Source organism: Amaranthus tricolor, chromosome 4, assembly GCF_026212465.1.
Source record: "Amaranthus tricolor cultivar Red isolate AtriRed21 chromosome 4, ASM2621246v1, whole genome shotgun sequence".
Classification (NCBI taxonomy): domain Eukaryota; kingdom Viridiplantae; phylum Streptophyta; class Magnoliopsida; order Caryophyllales; family Amaranthaceae; genus Amaranthus; species Amaranthus tricolor.
In genome coordinates this window covers 33,276,906-33,294,609 of record NC_080050.1, presented here as the reverse complement: position 1 = coordinate 33,294,609, position 17,704 = coordinate 33,276,906, and the positions used below count along the sequence as shown (strand labels likewise).

General features: G+C 47.8%; 25 non-coding genes and 1 pseudogene across 25 annotated transcripts; all 26 read right to left on the bottom strand.

The window, feature by feature from the left end:
- Window positions 1-235: 235 nt before the first annotated feature.
- On the bottom strand, window positions 236-354 carry LOC130812441 (5S ribosomal RNA). Its single transcript, XR_009042027.1, has one exon. It is a non-coding gene; the product is annotated as a 5S ribosomal RNA (ribosomal RNA).
- Window positions 355-915: 561 nt separating this feature from the next.
- Window positions 916-1,034, bottom strand: LOC130812440 (5S ribosomal RNA). The gene has a single exon (XR_009042026.1). It is a non-coding gene; the product is annotated as a 5S ribosomal RNA (ribosomal RNA).
- Window positions 1,035-1,595: 561 nt separating this feature from the next.
- On the bottom strand, window positions 1,596-1,714 carry LOC130812439 (5S ribosomal RNA). The gene has a single exon (XR_009042025.1). It is a non-coding gene; the product is annotated as a 5S ribosomal RNA (ribosomal RNA).
- Window positions 1,715-2,275: 561 nt separating this feature from the next.
- Window positions 2,276-2,394, bottom strand: LOC130812438 (5S ribosomal RNA). Its single transcript, XR_009042024.1, has one exon. It is a non-coding gene; the product is annotated as a 5S ribosomal RNA (ribosomal RNA).
- A 562-nt stretch (window positions 2,395-2,956) lies between these two features.
- On the bottom strand, window positions 2,957-3,075 carry LOC130812435 (5S ribosomal RNA). Its single transcript, XR_009042022.1, has one exon. It is a non-coding gene; the product is annotated as a 5S ribosomal RNA (ribosomal RNA).
- Window positions 3,076-3,636: 561 nt separating this feature from the next.
- Window positions 3,637-3,755, bottom strand: LOC130812434 (5S ribosomal RNA). Its single transcript, XR_009042021.1, has one exon. It is a non-coding gene; the product is annotated as a 5S ribosomal RNA (ribosomal RNA).
- Window positions 3,756-4,317: 562 nt separating this feature from the next.
- LOC130812433 (5S ribosomal RNA) lies at window positions 4,318-4,436 on the bottom strand. The gene has a single exon (XR_009042020.1). It is a non-coding gene; the product is annotated as a 5S ribosomal RNA (ribosomal RNA).
- Window positions 4,437-4,997: 561 nt separating this feature from the next.
- On the bottom strand, window positions 4,998-5,116 carry LOC130812432 (5S ribosomal RNA). The gene has a single exon (XR_009042019.1). It is a non-coding gene; the product is annotated as a 5S ribosomal RNA (ribosomal RNA).
- A 561-nt stretch (window positions 5,117-5,677) lies between these two features.
- LOC130812431 (5S ribosomal RNA) lies at window positions 5,678-5,796 on the bottom strand. The gene has a single exon (XR_009042018.1). It is a non-coding gene; the product is annotated as a 5S ribosomal RNA (ribosomal RNA).
- Window positions 5,797-6,357: 561 nt separating this feature from the next.
- LOC130812430 (5S ribosomal RNA) lies at window positions 6,358-6,476 on the bottom strand. The gene has a single exon (XR_009042017.1). It is a non-coding gene; the product is annotated as a 5S ribosomal RNA (ribosomal RNA).
- A 561-nt stretch (window positions 6,477-7,037) lies between these two features.
- Window positions 7,038-7,156, bottom strand: LOC130812429 (5S ribosomal RNA). Its single transcript, XR_009042016.1, has one exon. It is a non-coding gene; the product is annotated as a 5S ribosomal RNA (ribosomal RNA).
- Window positions 7,157-7,718: 562 nt separating this feature from the next.
- Window positions 7,719-7,837, bottom strand: LOC130812428 (5S ribosomal RNA). The gene has a single exon (XR_009042015.1). It is a non-coding gene; the product is annotated as a 5S ribosomal RNA (ribosomal RNA).
- A 563-nt stretch (window positions 7,838-8,400) lies between these two features.
- LOC130812427 (5S ribosomal RNA) lies at window positions 8,401-8,519 on the bottom strand. The gene has a single exon (XR_009042014.1). It is a non-coding gene; the product is annotated as a 5S ribosomal RNA (ribosomal RNA).
- A 561-nt stretch (window positions 8,520-9,080) lies between these two features.
- On the bottom strand, window positions 9,081-9,199 carry LOC130812426 (5S ribosomal RNA). The gene has a single exon (XR_009042013.1). It is a non-coding gene; the product is annotated as a 5S ribosomal RNA (ribosomal RNA).
- Window positions 9,200-9,760: 561 nt separating this feature from the next.
- On the bottom strand, window positions 9,761-9,879 carry LOC130812424 (5S ribosomal RNA). The gene has a single exon (XR_009042011.1). It is a non-coding gene; the product is annotated as a 5S ribosomal RNA (ribosomal RNA).
- Window positions 9,880-10,440: 561 nt separating this feature from the next.
- Window positions 10,441-10,559, bottom strand: LOC130812423 (5S ribosomal RNA). The gene has a single exon (XR_009042010.1). It is a non-coding gene; the product is annotated as a 5S ribosomal RNA (ribosomal RNA).
- A 561-nt stretch (window positions 10,560-11,120) lies between these two features.
- LOC130811856 (5S ribosomal RNA) lies at window positions 11,121-11,241 on the bottom strand. Its single transcript, XR_009041476.1, has one exon. It is a non-coding gene; the product is annotated as a 5S ribosomal RNA (ribosomal RNA).
- Window positions 11,242-11,802: 561 nt separating this feature from the next.
- On the bottom strand, window positions 11,803-11,921 carry LOC130812422 (5S ribosomal RNA). The gene has a single exon (XR_009042009.1). It is a non-coding gene; the product is annotated as a 5S ribosomal RNA (ribosomal RNA).
- Window positions 11,922-12,483: 562 nt separating this feature from the next.
- On the bottom strand, window positions 12,484-12,602 carry LOC130812420 (5S ribosomal RNA). Its single transcript, XR_009042008.1, has one exon. It is a non-coding gene; the product is annotated as a 5S ribosomal RNA (ribosomal RNA).
- Window positions 12,603-13,163: 561 nt separating this feature from the next.
- LOC130812419 (5S ribosomal RNA) lies at window positions 13,164-13,282 on the bottom strand. Its single transcript, XR_009042007.1, has one exon. It is a non-coding gene; the product is annotated as a 5S ribosomal RNA (ribosomal RNA).
- A 564-nt stretch (window positions 13,283-13,846) lies between these two features.
- Window positions 13,847-13,965, bottom strand: LOC130812417 (5S ribosomal RNA). Its single transcript, XR_009042005.1, has one exon. It is a non-coding gene; the product is annotated as a 5S ribosomal RNA (ribosomal RNA).
- Window positions 13,966-14,527: 562 nt separating this feature from the next.
- On the bottom strand, window positions 14,528-14,646 carry LOC130812416 (5S ribosomal RNA). Its single transcript, XR_009042004.1, has one exon. It is a non-coding gene; the product is annotated as a 5S ribosomal RNA (ribosomal RNA).
- Window positions 14,647-15,207: 561 nt separating this feature from the next.
- Window positions 15,208-15,326, bottom strand: LOC130812415 (5S ribosomal RNA). The gene has a single exon (XR_009042003.1). It is a non-coding gene; the product is annotated as a 5S ribosomal RNA (ribosomal RNA).
- A 562-nt stretch (window positions 15,327-15,888) lies between these two features.
- LOC130812414 (5S ribosomal RNA) lies at window positions 15,889-16,007 on the bottom strand. Its single transcript, XR_009042002.1, has one exon. It is a non-coding gene; the product is annotated as a 5S ribosomal RNA (ribosomal RNA).
- Window positions 16,008-16,569: 562 nt separating this feature from the next.
- On the bottom strand, window positions 16,570-16,688 carry LOC130812413 (5S ribosomal RNA). The gene has a single exon (XR_009042001.1). It is a non-coding gene; the product is annotated as a 5S ribosomal RNA (ribosomal RNA).
- A 562-nt stretch (window positions 16,689-17,250) lies between these two features.
- Window positions 17,251-17,380, bottom strand: LOC130811883 (5S ribosomal RNA; annotated as a pseudogene).
- Between the last annotated feature and the right edge of the window lie 324 nt (window positions 17,381-17,704).

The following is a 17,704-nucleotide window of genomic DNA, read 5'->3' as shown; positions in this document are numbered from 1 at the left end:
ATGCACGCCTCTTTCGAACAATTCGTTCGCATGCGCATCGACCCGCCTCAACGGGTCCTACCTTTCGAGTGCCCGTGAATTCGAGGCCGGGGCCCGGTTGCGAGTTATATTTTTATAAATAAAATTACTTCCAAGGATTATATTACCATAATCACTGAAATGGCTCTTGCTCAAGTGCAGCGGAAACAAAAAAAAAAAAAAAAAAAATTAAAAAAAAAAAAAAAGAACGGAAAAAGGGGTGCAACACGAGGACTTCCCAGGAGGTCACCCATCCTAGTACTACTCTCGCCCAAGCACGCTTAACTGCGGAGTTCTGATGGGATCCGGTGCATTAGTGCTGGTATGATCGCACCCGTTCAATCACCGTAACAATTTGATTACATGCGCGTTGCCGCCCAAAAGTAAAAAACCAGAGCATTCCGAAGCTCGTAAATTCGCAACCGAGACCCCTTATTTCGAGCCTTCTTCTTCCCAAATACTGTTTTTCACCCTCCCGGTATTGTCCGATTCACAAAAGAGTCCGCCGGCTGTAAAAGCCAGGTGAACTCGCAACAAAAAAACGACGAAATATTTAAGAAATCCGCGCAACACTTGGAAATCAAGAGGCCATCCACGCCGGGCACGCTTCCGCGGGGAGTTCCGACGGGATCCGGTGCAATTTCCGCTTACGCGAACGCACCGATGCACGCCTCTTTCGAACAATTCGTTCGCATGCGCATCGACCCGCCTCAACGGGTCCTACCTTTCGAGTGCCCGTGAATTCGAGGCCGGGGCCCGGTTGCGAGTTATATTTTTATAAATAAAATTACTTCCAAGGATTATATTACCATAATCACTGAAATGGCTCTTGCTCAAGTGCAGCGGAAACAAAAAAAAAAAAAAAAAAATTAAAAAAAAAAAAAAAGAACGGAAAAAGGGGTGCAACACGAGGACTTCCCAGGAGGTCACCCATCCTAGTACTACTCTCGCCCAAGCACGCTTAACTGCGGAGTTCTGATGGGATCCGGTGCATTAGTGCTGGTATGATCGCACCCGTTCAATCACCGTAACAATTTGATTACATGCGCGTTGCCGCCCAAAAGTAAAAAACCAGAGCATTCCGAAGCTCGTAAATTCGCAACCGAGACCCCTTATTTCGAGCCTTCTTCTTCCCAAATACTGTTTTTCACCCTCCCGGTATTGTCCGATTCACAAAAGAGTCCGCCGGCTGTAAAAGCCAGGTGAACTCGCAACAAAAAAACGACGAAATATTTAAGAAATCCGCGCAACACTTGGAAATCAAGAGGCCATCCACGCCGGGCACGCTTCCGCGGGGAGTTCCGACGGGATCCGGTGCAATTTCCGCTTACGCGAACGCACCGATGCACGCCTCTTTCGAACAATTCGTTCGCATGCGCATCGACCCGCCTCAACGGGTCCTACCTTTCGAGTGCCCGTGAATTCGAGGCCGGGGCCCGGTTGCGAGTTATATTTTTATAAATAAAATTACTTCCAAGGATTATATTACCATAATCACTGAAATGGCTCTTGCTCAAGTGCAGCGGAAACAAAAAAAAAAAAAAAAAAATTAAAAAAAAAAAAAAAGAACGGAAAAAGGGGTGCAACACGAGGACTTCCCAGGAGGTCACCCATCCTAGTACTACTCTCGCCCAAGCACGCTTAACTGCGGAGTTCTGATGGGATCCGGTGCATTAGTGCTGGTATGATCGCACCCGTTCAATCACCGTAACAATTTGATTACATGCGCGTTGCCGCCCAAAAGTAAAAAACCAGAGCATTCCGAAGCTCGTAAATTCGCAACCGAGACCCCTTATTTCGAGCCTTCTTCTTCCCAAATACTGTTTTTCACCCTCCCGGTATTGTCCGATTCACAAAAGAGTCCGCCGGCTGTAAAAGCCAGGTGAACTCGCAACAAAAAAACGACGAAATATTTAAGAAATCCGCGCAACACTTGGAAATCAAGAGGCCATCCACGCCGGGCACGCTTCCGCGGGGAGTTCCGACGGGATCCGGTGCAATTTCCGCTTACGCGAACGCACCGATGCACGCCTCTTTCGAACAATTCGTTCGCATGCGCATCGACCCGCCTCAACGGGTCCTACCTTTCGAGTGCCCGTGAATTCGAGGCCGGGGCCCGGTTGCGAGTTATATTTTTATAAATAAAATTACTTCCAAGGATTATATTACCATAATCACTGAAATGGCTCTTGCTCAAGTGCAGCGGAAACAAAAAAAAAAAAAAAAAAATTAAAAAAAAAAAAAAAGAACGGAAAAAGGGGTGCAACACGAGGACTTCCCAGGAGGTCACCCATCCTAGTACTACTCTCGCCCAAGCACGCTTAACTGCGGAGTTCTGATGGGATCCGGTGCATTAGTGCTGGTATGATCGCACCCGTTCAATCACCGTAACAATTTGATTACATGCGCGTTGCCGCCCAAAAGTAAAAAACCAGAGCATTCCGAAGCTCGTAAATTCGCAACCGAGACCCCTTATTTCGAGCCTTCTTCTTCCCAAATACTGTTTTTCACCCTCCCGGTATTGTCCGATTCACAAAAGAGTCCGCCGGCTGTAAAAGCCAGGTGAACTCGCAACAAAAAAACGACGAAATATTTAAGAAATCCGCGCAACACTTGGAAATCAAGAGGCCATCCACGCCGGGCACGCTTCCGCGGGGAGTTCCGACGGGATCCGGTGCAATTTCCGCTTACGCGAACGCACCGATGCACGCCTCTTTCGAACAATTCGTTCGCGATGCGCATCGACCCGCCTCAACGGGTCCTACCTTTCGAGTGCCCGTGAATTCGAGGCCGGGGCCCGGTTGCGAGTTATATTTTTATAAATAAAATTACTTCCAAGGATTATATTACCATAATCACTGAAATGGCTCTTGCTCAAGTGCAGCGGAAACAAAAAAAAAAAAAAAAAAATTAAAAAAAAAAAAAAAGAACGGAAAAAGGGGTGCAACACGAGGACTTCCCAGGAGGTCACCCATCCTAGTACTACTCTCGCCCAAGCACGCTTAACTGCGGAGTTCTGATGGGATCCGGTGCATTAGTGCTGGTATGATCGCACCCGTTCAATCACCGTAACAATTTGATTACATGCGCGTTGCCGCCCAAAAGTAAAAAACCAGAGCATTCCGAAGCTCGTAAATTCGCAACCGAGACCCCTTATTTCGAGCCTTCTTCTTCCCAAATACTGTTTTTCACCCTCCCGGTATTGTCCGATTCACAAAAGAGTCCGCCGGCTGTAAAAGCCAGGTGAACTCGCAACAAAAAAACGACGAAATATTTAAGAAATCCGCGCAACACTTGGAAATCAAGAGGCCATCCACGCCGGGCACGCTTCCGCGGGGAGTTCCGACGGGATCCGGTGCAATTTCCGCTTACGCGAACGCACCGATGCACGCCTCTTTCGAACAATTCGTTCGCATGCGCATCGACCCGCCTCAACGGGTCCTACCTTTCGAGTGCCCGTGAATTCGAGGCCGGGGCCCGGTTGCGAGTTATATTTTTATAAATAAAATTACTTCCAAGGATTATATTACCATAATCACTGAAATGGCTCTTGCTCAAGTGCAGCGGAAACAAAAAAAAAAAAAAAAAAATTAAAAAAAAAAAAAAAGAACGGAAAAAGGGGTGCAACACGAGGACTTCCCAGGAGGTCACCCATCCTAGTACTACTCTCGCCCAAGCACGCTTAACTGCGGAGTTCTGATGGGATCCGGTGCATTAGTGCTGGTATGATCGCACCCGTTCAATCACCGTAACAATTTGATTACATGCGCGTTGCCGCCCAAAAGTAAAAAACCAGAGCATTCCGAAGCTCGTAAATTCGCAACCGAGACCCCTTATTTCGAGCCTTCTTCTTCCCAAATACTGTTTTTCACCCTCCCGGTATTGTCCGATTCACAAAAGAGTCCGCCGGCTGTAAAAGCCAGGTGAACTCGCAACAAAAAAACGACGAAATATTTAAGAAATCCGCGCAACACTTGGAAATCAAGAGGCCATCCACGCCGGGCACGCTTCCGCGGGGAGTTCCGACGGGATCCGGTGCAATTTCCGCTTACGCGAACGCACCGATGCACGCCTCTTTCGAACAATTCGTTCGCATGCGCATCGACCCGCCTCAACGGGTCCTACCTTTCGAGTGCCCGTGAATTCGAGGCCGGGGCCCGGTTGCGAGTTATATTTTTATAAATAAAATTACTTCCAAGGATTATATTACCATAATCACTGAAATGGCTCTTGCTCAAGTGCAGCGGAAACAAAAAAAAAAAAAAAAAAAATTAAAAAAAAAAAAAAAGAACGGAAAAAGGGGTGCAACACGAGGACTTCCCAGGAGGTCACCCATCCTAGTACTACTCTCGCCCAAGCACGCTTAACTGCGGAGTTCTGATGGGATCCGGTGCATTAGTGCTGGTATGATCGCACCCGTTCAATCACCGTAACAATTTGATTACATGCGCGTTGCCGCCCAAAAGTAAAAAACCAGAGCATTCCGAAGCTCGTAAATTCGCAACCGAGACCCCTTATTTCGAGCCTTCTTCTTCCCAAATACTGTTTTTCACCCTCCCGGTATTGTCCGATTCACAAAAGAGTCCGCCGGCTGTAAAAGCCAGGTGAACTCGCAACAAAAAAACGACGAAATATTTAAGAAATCCGCGCAACACTTGGAAATCAAGAGGCCATCCACGCCGGGCACGCTTCCGCGGGGAGTTCCGACGGGATCCGGTGCAATTTCCGCTTACGCGAACGCACCGATGCACGCCTCTTTCGAACAATTCGTTCGCATGCGCATCGACCCGCCTCAACGGGTCCTACCTTTCGAGTGCCCGTGAATTCGAGGCCGGGGCCCGGTTGCGAGTTATATTTTTATAAATAAAATTACTTCCAAGGATTATATTACCATAATCACTGAAATGGCTCTTGCTCAAGTGCAGCGGAAACAAAAAAAAAAAAAAAAAAATTAAAAAAAAAAAAAAAGAACGGAAAAAGGGGTGCAACACGAGGACTTCCCAGGAGGTCACCCATCCTAGTACTACTCTCGCCCAAGCACGCTTAACTGCGGAGTTCTGATGGGATCCGGTGCATTAGTGCTGGTATGATCGCACCCGTTCAATCACCGTAACAATTTGATTACATGCGCGTTGCCGCCCAAAAGTAAAAAACCAGAGCATTCCGAAGCTCGTAAATTCGCAACCGAGACCCCTTATTTCGAGCCTTCTTCTTCCCAAATACTGTTTTTCACCCTCCCGGTATTGTCCGATTCACAAAAGAGTCCGCCGGCTGTAAAAGCCAGGTGAACTCGCAACAAAAAAACGACGAAATATTTAAGAAATCCGCGCAACACTTGGAAATCAAGAGGCCATCCACGCCGGGCACGCTTCCGCGGGGAGTTCCGACGGGATCCGGTGCAATTTCCGCTTACGCGAACGCACCGATGCACGCCTCTTTCGAACAATTCGTTCGCATGCGCATCGACCCGCCTCAACGGGTCCTACCTTTCGAGTGCCCGTGAATTCGAGGCCGGGGCCCGGTTGCGAGTTATATTTTTATAAATAAAATTACTTCCAAGGATTATATTACCATAATCACTGAAATGGCTCTTGCTCAAGTGCAGCGGAAACAAAAAAAAAAAAAAAAAAATTAAAAAAAAAAAAAAAGAACGGAAAAAGGGGTGCAACACGAGGACTTCCCAGGAGGTCACCCATCCTAGTACTACTCTCGCCCAAGCACGCTTAACTGCGGAGTTCTGATGGGATCCGGTGCATTAGTGCTGGTATGATCGCACCCGTTCAATCACCGTAACAATTTGATTACATGCGCGTTGCCGCCCAAAAGTAAAAAACCAGAGCATTCCGAAGCTCGTAAATTCGCAACCGAGACCCCTTATTTCGAGCCTTCTTCTTCCCAAATACTGTTTTTCACCCTCCCGGTATTGTCCGATTCACAAAAGAGTCCGCCGGCTGTAAAAGCCAGGTGAACTCGCAACAAAAAAACGACGAAATATTTAAGAAATCCGCGCAACACTTGGAAATCAAGAGGCCATCCACGCCGGGCACGCTTCCGCGGGGAGTTCCGACGGGATCCGGTGCAATTTCCGCTTACGCGAACGCACCGATGCACGCCTCTTTCGAACAATTCGTTCGCATGCGCATCGACCCGCCTCAACGGGTCCTACCTTTCGAGTGCCCGTGAATTCGAGGCCGGGGCCCGGTTGCGAGTTATATTTTTATAAATAAAATTACTTCCAAGGATTATATTACCATAATCACTGAAATGGCTCTTGCTCAAGTGCAGCGGAAACAAAAAAAAAAAAAAAAAAATTAAAAAAAAAAAAAAAGAACGGAAAAAGGGGTGCAACACGAGGACTTCCCAGGAGGTCACCCATCCTAGTACTACTCTCGCCCAAGCACGCTTAACTGCGGAGTTCTGATGGGATCCGGTGCATTAGTGCTGGTATGATCGCACCCGTTCAATCACCGTAACAATTTGATTACATGCGCGTTGCCGCCCAAAAGTAAAAAACCAGAGCATTCCGAAGCTCGTAAATTCGCAACCGAGACCCCTTATTTCGAGCCTTCTTCTTCCCAAATACTGTTTTTCACCCTCCCGGTATTGTCCGATTCACAAAAGAGTCCGCCGGCTGTAAAAGCCAGGTGAACTCGCAACAAAAAAACGACGAAATATTTAAGAAATCCGCGCAACACTTGGAAATCAAGAGGCCATCCACGCCGGGCACGCTTCCGCGGGGAGTTCCGACGGGATCCGGTGCAATTTCCGCTTACGCGAACGCACCGATGCACGCCTCTTTCGAACAATTCGTTCGCATGCGCATCGACCCGCCTCAACGGGTCCTACCTTTCGAGTGCCCGTGAATTCGAGGCCGGGGCCCGGTTGCGAGTTATATTTTTATAAATAAAATTACTTCCAAGGATTATATTACCATAATCACTGAAATGGCTCTTGCTCAAGTGCAGCGGAAACAAAAAAAAAAAAAAAAAAATTAAAAAAAAAAAAAAAGAACGGAAAAAGGGGTGCAACACGAGGACTTCCCAGGAGGTCACCCATCCTAGTACTACTCTCGCCCAAGCACGCTTAACTGCGGAGTTCTGATGGGATCCGGTGCATTAGTGCTGGTATGATCGCACCCGTTCAATCACCGTAACAATTTGATTACATGCGCGTTGCCGCCCAAAAGTAAAAAACCAGAGCATTCCGAAGCTCGTAAATTCGCAACCGAGACCCCTTATTTCGAGCCTTCTTCTTCCCAAATACTGTTTTTCACCCTCCCGGTATTGTCCGATTCACAAAAGAGTCCGCCGGCTGTAAAAGCCAGGTGAACTCGCAACAAAAAAACGACGAAATATTTAAGAAATCCGCGCAACACTTGGAAATCAAGAGGCCATCCACGCCGGGCACGCTTCCGCGGGGAGTTCCGACGGGATCCGGTGCAATTTCCGCTTACGCGAACGCACCGATGCACGCCTCTTTCGAACAATTCGTTCGCATGCGCATCGACCCGCCTCAACGGGTCCTACCTTTCGAGTGCCCGTGAATTCGAGGCCGGGGCCCGGTTGCGAGTTATATTTTTATAAATAAAATTACTTCCAAGGATTATATTACCATAATCACTGAAATGGCTCTTGCTCAAGTGCAGCGGAAACAAAAAAAAAAAAAAAAAAAATTAAAAAAAAAAAAAAAGAACGGAAAAAGGGGTGCAACACGAGGACTTCCCAGGAGGTCACCCATCCTAGTACTACTCTCGCCCAAGCACGCTTAACTGCGGAGTTCTGATGGGATCCGGTGCATTAGTGCTGGTATGATCGCACCCGTTCAATCACCGTAACAATTTGATTACATGCGCGTTGCCGCCCAAAAGTAAAAAACCAGAGCATTCCGAAGCTCGTAAATTCGCAACCGAGACCCCTTATTTCGAGCCTTCTTCTTCCCAAATACTGTTTTTCACCCTCCCGGTATTGTCCGATTCACAAAAGAGTCCGCCGGCTGTAAAAGCCAGGTGAACTCGGCAACAAAAAAACGACGAAATATTTAAGAAATCCGCGCAACACTTGGAAATCAAGAGGCCATCCACGCCGGGCACGCTTCCGCGGGGAGTTCCGACGGGATCCGGTGCAATTTCCGCTTACGCGAACGCACCGATGCACGCCTCTTTCGAACAATTCGTTCGCATGCGCATCGACCCGCCTCAACGGGTCCTACCTTTCGAGTGCCCGTGAATTCGAGGCCGGGGCCCGGTTGCGAGTTATATTTTTATAAATAAAATTACTTCCAAGGATTATATTACCATAATCACTGAAATGGCTCTTGCTCAAGTGCAGCGGAAACAAAAAAAAAAAAAAAAAAAATTAAAAAAAAAAAAAAAGAACGGAAAAAGGGGTGCAACACGAGGACTTCCCAGGAGGTCACCCATCCTAGTACTACTCTCGCCCAAGCACGCTTAACTGCGGAGTTCTGATGGGATCCGGTGCATTAGTGCTGGTATGATCGCACCCGTTCAATCACCGTAACAATTTGATTACATGCGCGTTGCCGCCCAAAAGTAAAAAACCAGAGCATTCCGAAGCTCGTAAATTCGCAACCGAGACCCCTTATTTCGAGCCTTCTTCTTCCCAAATACTGTTTTTCACCCTCCCGGTATTGTCCGATTCACAAAAGAGTCCGCCGGCTGTAAAAGCCAGGTGAACTCGCAACAAAAAAACGACGAAATATTTAAGAAATCCGCGCAACACTTGGAAATCAAGAGGCCATCCACGCCGGGCACGCTTCCGCGGGGAGTTCCGACGGGATCCGGTGCAATTTCCGCTTACGCGAACGCACCGATGCACGCCTCTTTCGAACAATTCGTTCGCATGCGCATCGACCCGCCTCAACGGGTCCTACCTTTCGAGTGCCCGTGAATTCGAGGCCGGGGCCCGGTTGCGAGTTATATTTTTATAAATAAAATTACTTCCAAGGATTATATTACCATAATCACTGAAATGGCTCTTGCTCAAGTGCAGCGGAAACAAAAAAAAAAAAAAAAAAATTAAAAAAAAAAAAAAAGAACGGAAAAAGGGGTGCAACACGAGGACTTCCCAGGAGGTCACCCATCCTAGTACTACTCTCGCCCAAGCACGCTTAACTGCGGAGTTCTGATGGGATCCGGTGCATTAGTGCTGGTATGATCGCACCCGTTCAATCACCGTAACAATTTGATTACATGCGCGTTGCCGCCCAAAAGTAAAAAACCAGAGCATTCCGAAGCTCGTAAATTCGCAACCGAGACCCCTTATTTCGAGCCTTCTTCTTCCCAAATACTGTTTTTCACCCTCCCGGTATTGTCCGATTCACAAAAGAGTCCGCCGGCTGTAAAAGCCAGGTGAACTCGCAACAAAAAAACGACGAAATATTTAAGAAATCCGCGCAACACTTGGAAATCAAGAGGCCATCCACGCCGGGCACGCTTCCGCGGGGAGTTCCGACGGGATCCGGTGCAATTTCCGCTTACGCGAACGCACCGATGCACGCCTCTTTCGAACAATTCGTTCGCATGCGCATCGACCCGCCTCAACGGGTCCTACCTTTCGAGTGCCCGTGAATTCGAGGCCGGGGCCCGGTTGCGAGTTATATTTTTATAAATAAAATTACTTCCAAGGATTATATTACCATAATCACTGAAATGGCTCTTGCTCAAGTGCAGCGGAAACAAAAAAAAAAAAAAAAAAATTAAAAAAAAAAAAAAAGAACGGAAAAAGGGGTGCAACACGAGGACTTCCCAGGAGGTCACCCATCCTAGTACTACTCTCGCCCAAGCACGCTTAACTGCGGAGTTCTGATGGGATCCGGTGCATTAGTGCTGGTATGATCGCACCCGTTCAATCACCGTAACAATTTGATTACATGCGCGTTGCCGCCCAAAAGTAAAAAACCAGAGCATTCCGAAGCTCGTAAATTCGCAACCGAGACCCCTTATTTCGAGCCTTCTTCTTCCCAAATACTGTTTTTCACCCTCCCGGTATTGTCCGATTCACAAAAGAGTCCGCCGGCTGTAAAAGCCAGGTGAACTCGCAACAAAAAAACGACGAAATATTTAAGAAATCCGCGCAACACTTGGAAATCAAGAGGCCATCCACGCCGGGCACGCTTCCGCGGGGAGTTCCGACGGGATCCGGTGCAATTTCCGCTTACGCGAACGCACCGATGCACGCCTCTTTCGAACAATTCGTTCGCATGCGCATCGACCCGCCTCAACGGGTCCTACCTTTCGAGTGCCCGTGAATTCGAGGCCGGGGCCCGGTTGCGAGTTATATTTTTATAAATAAAATTACTTCCAAGGATTATATTACCATAATCACTGAAATGGCTCTTGCTCAAGTGCAGCGGAAACAAAAAAAAAAAAAAAAAAATTAAAAAAAAAAAAAAAGAACGGAAAAAGGGGTGCAACACGAGGACTTCCCAGGAGGTCACCCATCCTAGTACTACTCTCGCCCAAGCACGCTTAACTGCGGAGTTCTGATGGGATCCGGTGCATTAGTGCTGGTATGATCGCACCCGTTCAATCACCGTAACAATTTGATTACATGCGCGTTGCCGCCCAAAAGTAAAAAACCAGAGCATTCCGAAGCTCGTAAATTCGCAACCGAGACCCCTTATTTCGAGCCTTCTTCTTCCCAAATACTGTTTTTCACCCTCCCGGTATTGTCCGATTCACAAAAGAGTCCGCCGGCTGTAAAAGCCAGGTGAACTCGCAACAAAAAAACGACGAAATATTTAAGAAATCCGCGCAACACTTGGAAATCAAGAGGCCATCCACGCCGGGCACGCTTCCGCGGGGAGTTCCGACGGGATCCGGTGCAATTTCCGCTTACGCGAACGCACCGATGCACGCCTCTTTCGAACAATTCGTTCGCATGCGCATCGACCCGCCTCAACGGGTCCTACCTTTCGAGTGCCCGTGAATTCGAGGCCGGGGCCCGGTTGCGAGTTATATTTTTATAAATAAAATTACTTCCAAGGATTATATTACCATAATCACTGAAATGGCTCTTGCTCAAGTGCAGCGGAAACAAAAAAAAAAAAAAAAAAATTAAAAAAAAAAAAAAAGAACGGAAAAAGGGGTGCAACACGAGGACTTCCCAGGAGGTCACCCATCCTAGTACTACTCTCGCGCCCAAGCACGCTTAACTGCGGAGTTCTGATGGGATCCGGTGCATTAGTGCTGGTATGATCGCACCCGTTCAATCACCGTAACAATTTGATTACATGCGCGTTGCCGCCCAAAAGTAAAAAACCAGAGCATTCCGAAGCTCGTAAATTCGCAACCGAGACCCCTTATTTCGAGCCTTCTTCTTCCCAAATACTGTTTTTCACCCTCCCGGTATTGTCCGATTCACAAAAGAGTCCGCCGGCTGTAAAAGCCAGGTGAACTCGCAACAAAAAAACGACGAAATATTTAAGAAATCCGCGCAACACTTGGAAATCAAGAGGCCATCCACGCCGGGCACGCTTCCGCGGGGAGTTCCGACGGGATCCGGTGCAATTTCCGCTTACGCGAACGCACCGATGCACGCCTCTTTCGAACAATTCGTTCGCATGCGCATCGACCCGCCTCAACGGGTCCTACCTTTCGAGTGCCCGTGAATTCGAGGCCGGGGCCCGGTTGCGAGTTATATTTTTATAAATAAAATTACTTCCAAGGATTATATTACCATAATCACTGAAATGGCTCTTGCTCAAGTGCAGCGGAAACAAAAAAAAAAAAAAAAAAATTAAAAAAAAAAAAAAAGAACGGAAAAAGGGGTGCAACACGAGGACTTCCCAGGAGGTCACCCATCCTAGTACTACTCTCGCCCAAGCACGCTTAACTGCGGAGTTCTGATGGGATCCGGTGCATTAGTGCTGGTATGATCGCACCCGTTCAATCACCGTAACAATTTGATTACATGCGCGTTGCCGCCCAAAAGTAAAAAACCAGAGCATTCCGAAGCTCGTAAATTCGCAACCGAGACCCCTTATTTCGAGCCTTCTTCTTCCCAAATACTGTTTTTCACCCTCCCGGTATTGTCCGATTCACAAAAGAGTCCGCCGGCTGTAAAAGCCAGGTGAACTCGCAACAAAAAAACGACGAAATATTTAAGAAATCCGCGCAACACTTGGAAATCAAGAGGCCATCCACGCCGGGCACGCTTCCGCGGGGAGTTCCGACGGGATCCGGTGCAATTTCCGCTTACGCGAACGCACCGATGCACGCCTCTTTCGAACAATTCGTTCGCGATGCGCATCGACCCGCCTCAACGGGTCCTACCTTTCGAGTGCCCGTGAATTCGAGGCCGGGGCCCGGTTGCGAGTTATATTTTTATAAATAAAATTACTTCCAAGGATTATATTACCATAATCACTGAAATGGCTCTTGCTCAAGTGCAGCGGAAACAAAAAAAAAAAAAAAAAAATTAAAAAAAAAAAAAAAGAACGGAAAAAGGGGTGCAACACGAGGACTTCCCAGGAGGTCACCCATCCTAGTACTACTCTCGCCCAAGCACGCTTAACTGCGGAGTTCTGATGGGATCCGGTGCATTAGTGCTGGTATGATCGCACCCGTTCAATCACCGTAACAATTTGATTACATGCGCGTTGCCGCCCAAAAGTAAAAAACCAGAGCATTCCGAAGCTCGTAAATTCGCAACCGAGACCCCTTATTTCGAGCCTTCTTCTTCCCAAATACTGTTTTTCACCCTCCCGGTATTGTCCGATTCACAAAAGAGTCCGCCGGCTGTAAAAGCCAGGTGAACTCGCAACAAAAAAACGACGAAATATTTAAGAAATCCGCGCAACACTTGGAAATCAAGAGGCCATCCACGCCGGGCACGCTTCCGCGGGGAGTTCCGACGGGATCCGGTGCAATTTCCGCTTACGCGAACGCACCGATGCACGCCTCTTTCGAACAATTCGTTCGCATGCGCATCGACCCGCCTCAACGGGTCCTACCTTTCGAGTGCCCGTGAATTCGAGGCCGGGGCCCGGTTGCGAGTTATATTTTTATAAATAAAATTACTTCCAAGGATTATATTACCATAATCACTGAAATGGCTCTTGCTCAAGTGCAGCGGAAACAAAAAAAAAAAAAAAAAAATTAAAAAAAAAAAAAAAGAACGGAAAAAGGGGTGCAACACGAGGACTTCCCAGGAGGTCACCCATCCTAGTACTACTCTCGCCCAAGCACGCTTAACTGCGGAGTTCTGATGGGATCCGGTGCATTAGTGCTGGTATGATCGCACCCGTTCAATCACCGTAACAATTTGATTACATGCGCGTTGCCGCCCAAAAGTAAAAAACCAGAGCATTCCGAAGCTCGTAAATTCGCAACCGAGACCCCTTATTTCGAGCCTTCTTCTTCCCAAATACTGTTTTTCACCCTCCCGGTATTGTCCGATTCACAAAAGAGTCCGCCGGCTGTAAAAGCCAGGTGAACTCGCAACAAAAAAACGACGAAATATTTAAGAAATCCGCGCAACACTTGGAAATCAAGAGGCCATCCACGCCGGGCACGCTTCCGCGGGGAGTTCCGACGGGATCCGGTGCAATTTCCGCTTACGCGAACGCACCGATGCACGCCTCTTTCGAACAATTCGTTCGCATGCGCATCGACCCGCCTCAACGGGTCCTACCTTTCGAGTGCCCGTGAATTCGAGGCCGGGGCCCGGTTGCGAGTTATATTTTTATAAATAAAATTACTTCCAAGGATTATATTACCATAATCACTGAAATGGCTCTTGCTCAAGTGCAGCGGAAACAAAAAAAAAAAAAAAAAAAATTAAAAAAAAAAAAAAAAAGAACGGAAAAAGGGGTGCAACACGAGGACTTCCCAGGAGGTCACCCATCCTAGTACTACTCTCGCCCAAGCACGCTTAACTGCGGAGTTCTGATGGGATCCGGTGCATTAGTGCTGGTATGATCGCACCCGTTCAATCACCGTAACAATTTGATTACATGCGCGTTGCCGCCCAAAAGTAAAAAACCAGAGCATTCCGAAGCTCGTAAATTCGCAACCGAGACCCCTTATTTCGAGCCTTCTTCTTCCCAAATACTGTTTTTCACCCTCCCGGTATTGTCCGATTCACAAAAGAGTCCGCCGGCTGTAAAAGCCAGGTGAACTCGCAACAAAAAAACGACGAAATATTTAAGAAATCCGCGCAACACTTGGAAATCAAGAGGCCATCCACGCCGGGCACGCTTCCGCGGGGAGTTCCGACGGGATCCGGTGCAATTTCCGCTTACGCGAACGCACCGATGCACGCCTCTTTCGAACAATTCGTTCGCATGCGCATCGACCCGCCTCAACGGGTCCTACCTTTCGAGTGCCCGTGAATTCGAGGCCGGGGCCCGGTTGCGAGTTATATTTTTATAAATAAAATTACTTCCAAGGATTATATTACCATAATCACTGAAATGGCTCTTGCTCAAGTGCAGCGGAAACAAAAAAAAAAAAAAAAAAAATTAAAAAAAAAAAAAAAGAACGGAAAAAGGGGTGCAACACGAGGACTTCCCAGGAGGTCACCCATCCTAGTACTACTCTCGCCCAAGCACGCTTAACTGCGGAGTTCTGATGGGATCCGGTGCATTAGTGCTGGTATGATCGCACCCGTTCAATCACCGTAACAATTTGATTACATGCGCGTTGCCGCCCAAAAGTAAAAAACCAGAGCATTCCGAAGCTCGTAAATTCGCAACCGAGACCCCTTATTTCGAGCCTTCTTCTTCCCAAATACTGTTTTTCACCCTCCCGGTATTGTCCGATTCACAAAAGAGTCCGCCGGCTGTAAAAGCCAGGTGAACTCGCAACAAAAAAACGACGAAATATTTAAGAAATCCGCGCAACACTTGGAAATCAAGAGGCCATCCACGCCGGGCACGCTTCCGCGGGGAGTTCCGACGGGATCCGGTGCAATTTCCGCTTACGCGAACGCACCGATGCACGCCTCTTTCGAACAATTCGTTCGCATGCGCATCGACCCGCCTCAACGGGTCCTACCTTTCGAGTGCCCGTGAATTCGAGGCCGGGGCCCGGTTGCGAGTTATATTTTTATAAATAAAATTACTTCCAAGGATTATATTACCATAATCACTGAAATGGCTCTTGCTCAAGTGCAGCGGAAACAAAAAAAAAAAAAAAAAAATTAAAAAAAAAAAAAAAGAACGGAAAAAGGGGTGCAACACGAGGACTTCCCAGGAGGTCACCCATCCTAGTACTACTCTCGCCCAAGCACGCTTAACTGCGGAGTTCTGATGGGATCCGGTGCATTAGTGCTGGTATGATCGCACCCGTTCAATCACCGTAACAATTTGATTACATGCGCGTTGCCGCCCAAAAGTAAAAAACCAGAGCATTCCGAAGCTCGTAAATTCGCAACCGAGACCCCTTATTTCGAGCCTTCTTCTTCCCAAATACTGTTTTTCACCCTCCCGGTATTGTCCGATTCACAAAAGAGTCCGCCGGCTGTAAAAGCCAGGTGAACTCGCAACAAAAAAACGACGAAATATTTAAGAAATCCGCGCAACACTTGGAAATCAAGAGGCCATCCACGCCGGGCACGCTTCCGCGGGGAGTTCCGACGGGATCCGGTGCAATTTCCGCTTACGCGAACGCACCGATGCACGCCTCTTTCGAACAATTCGTTCGCATGCGCATCGACCCGCCTCAACGGGTCCTACCTTTCGAGTGCCCGTGAATTCGAGGCCGGGGCCCGGTTGCGAGTTATATTTTTATAAATAAAATTACTTCCAAGGATTATATTACCATAATCACTGAAATGGCTCTTGCTCAAGTGCAGCGGAAACAAAAAAAAAAAAAAAAAAAATTAAAAAAAAAAAAAAAGAACGGAAAAAGGGGTGCAACACGAGGACTTCCCAGGAGGTCACCCATCCTAGTACTACTCTCGCCCAAGCACGCTTAACTGCGGAGTTCTGATGGGATCCGGTGCATTAGTGCTGGTATGATCGCACCCGTTCAATCACCGTAACAATTTGATTACATGCGCGTTGCCGCCCAAAAGTAAAAAACCAGAGCATTCCGAAGCTCGTAAATTCGCAACCGAGACCCCTTATTTCGAGCCTTCTTCTTCCCAAATACTGTTTTTCACCCTCCCGGTATTGTCCGATTCACAAAAGAGTCCGCCGGCTGTAAAAGCCAGGTGAACTCGCAACAAAAAAACGACGAAATATTTAAGAAATCCGCGCAACACTTGGAAATCAAGAGGCCATCCACGCCGGGCACGCTTCCGCGGGGAGTTCCGACGGGATCCGGTGCAATTTCCGCTTACGCGAACGCACCGATGCACGCCTCTTTCGAACAATTCGTTCGCATGCGCATCGACCCGCCTCAACGGGTCCTACCTTTCGAGTGCCCGTGAATTCGAGGCCGGGGCCCGGTTGCGAGTTATATTTTTATAAATAAAATTACTTCCAAGGATTATATTACCATAATCACTGAAATGGCTCTTGCTCAAGTGCAGCGGAAACAAAAAAAAAAAAAAAAAAAATTAAAAAAAAAAAAAAAGAACGGAAAAAGGGGTGCAACACGAGGACTTCCCAGGAGGTCACCCATCCTAGTACTACTCTCGCCCAAGCACGCTTAACTGCGGAGTTCTGATGGGATCCGGTGCATTAGTGCTGGTATGATCGCACCCGTTCAATCACCGTAACAATTTGATTACATGCGCGTTGCCGCCCAAAAGTAAAAAACCAGAGCATTCCGAAGCTCGTAAATTCGCAACCGAGACCCCTTATTTCGAGCCTTCTTCTTCCCAAATACTGTTTTTCACCCTCCCGGTATTGTCCGATTCACAAAAGAGTCCGCCGGCTGTAAAAGCCAGGTGAACTCGCAACAAAAAAACGACGAAATATTTAAGAAATCCGCGCAACACTTGGAAATCAAGAGGCCATCCACGCCGGGCACGCTTCCGCGGGGAGTTCCGACGGGATCCGGTGCAATTTCCGCTTACGCGAACGCACCGATGCACGCCTCTTTCGAACAATTCGTTCGCATGCGCATCGACCCGCCTCAACGGGTCCTACCTTTCGAGTGCCCGTGAATTCGAGGCCGGGGCCCGGTTGCGAGTTATATTTTTATAAATAAAATTACTTCCAAGGATTATATTACCATAATCACTGAAATGGCTCTTGCTCAAGTGCAGCGGAAACAAAAAAAAAAAAAAAAAAAATTAAAAAAAAAAAAAAAGAACGGAAAAAGGGGTGCAACACGAGGACTTCCCAGGAGGTCACCCATCCTAGTACTACTCTCGCCCAAGCATCGCCCAAGCACGCTTAACTGCGGAGTTCTGATGGGATCCGGTGCATTAGTGCTGGTATGATCGCACCCGTTCAATCACCGTAACAATTTGATTACATGCGCGTTGCCGCCCAAAAGTAAAAAACCAGAGCATTCCGAAGCTCGTAAATTCGCAACCGAGACCCCTTATTTCGAGCCTTCTTCTTCCCAAATACTGTTTTTCACCCTCCCGGTATTGTCCGATTCACAAAAGAGTCCGCCGGCTGTAAAAGCCAGGTGAACTCGCAACAAAAAAACGACGAAATATTTAAGAAATCCGCGCAACACTTGGAAATCAAGAGGCCATCCACGCCGGGCACGCTTCCGCGGGGAGTTCCGACGGGATCCGGTGCAATTTCCGCTTACGCGAACGCA